Genomic DNA, 747 nt, shown 5'->3' with positions numbered 1-747 from the left:
AGGGTAGTTACACTCAAAAGGGCATCGACCCAGGGTAATCTGACTGTCATGTTAATTCTGCAACCTGGTCCTAAGTGAAGAAGTCAGAAACAACTACTCTCCTCAGGGTTCTTTTGTTCGCTGGAAGTTCAATGCCTCCTTTCGAGTTCCCGTTTCCCAAGCAATAAACCTCAGTTACACCATCATTGATTTCCAGAAAATGTGTCACACTACCACCGTATTACTGTCGTACCAGAGGCAACTGTACGAATGTTATCCTGCGGGTCCGACGTTGCTCTTTCCAGCCTTCTAGCTCTAGTGTTAAGAAAGGAGTATGCTGACGGGAGGCAAAGCACACTTTCTCACGACAAAGCCCACCACCTCCCGCGCCCCCTCAACCACTCTTGAGGTGAGGCGCATGCGCCGTCTGCCCCTGCGCGCGGCCCCGCCCCGGGCGGGGCGGGCTGCAGGAGGCCCTGCGCGCGCCGGCGGGCCCCGCCCTCCTGGGCCCGCCTGAACCGGGCCCCGCCCCTCCCTGGCGGCGGGTGGTGGAGCCGCATCGAGGCGGCCATTTTGTGGCGCTGCGCGGTCCGTGGCGCTGGGCTCGGCGCGGAGCGGGGCCTGGGGCAGTTCGGCTCCGTTCTAACCCTTTTTCCCGTACAGATCCCTCGGTAAGAGCGCGGCGGCGCCCGGGCGGGCTGGGCTGGGCCGGGCCGGCTGCCTTGCCCCGCGCTGCGGGTCTGCGGCGCGGCGTGGCGAGGCGAGGAG

The 747-nt window shown here is 63.5% G+C and overlaps 1 protein-coding gene across 3 annotated transcripts in view; it reads left to right on the top strand.

Moving 5' to 3' along the window:
• Positions 1 to 549: 549 nt before the first annotated feature.
• RBM12 (RNA binding motif protein 12) overlaps positions 550 to 747 on the top strand; it is a 12,122-nt gene continuing 11,924 nt past the window's right edge. The window contains exon 1 of one of the 3 annotated variants that reach the window (XM_010564510.1): positions 550 to 650. The gene's annotated coding sequence lies outside the window, so the exon portion shown is untranslated. The remainder of the gene's footprint in view (positions 651 to 747) is intronic. The other 2 variants (XM_010564511.1, XM_010564512.1) reach the window with 2 other exon arrangements.

This window comes from Haliaeetus leucocephalus, unplaced genomic scaffold, assembly GCF_000737465.1.
Source record: "Haliaeetus leucocephalus isolate CR32 unplaced genomic scaffold, Haliaeetus_leucocephalus-4.0 Scaffold182, whole genome shotgun sequence".
NCBI classification, from domain to species: Eukaryota; Metazoa; Chordata; class Aves; order Accipitriformes; family Accipitridae; genus Haliaeetus; species Haliaeetus leucocephalus.
Note: the sequence above shows the minus strand (reverse complement) of the source record. Positions and strands in the feature narration are given on the sequence as shown.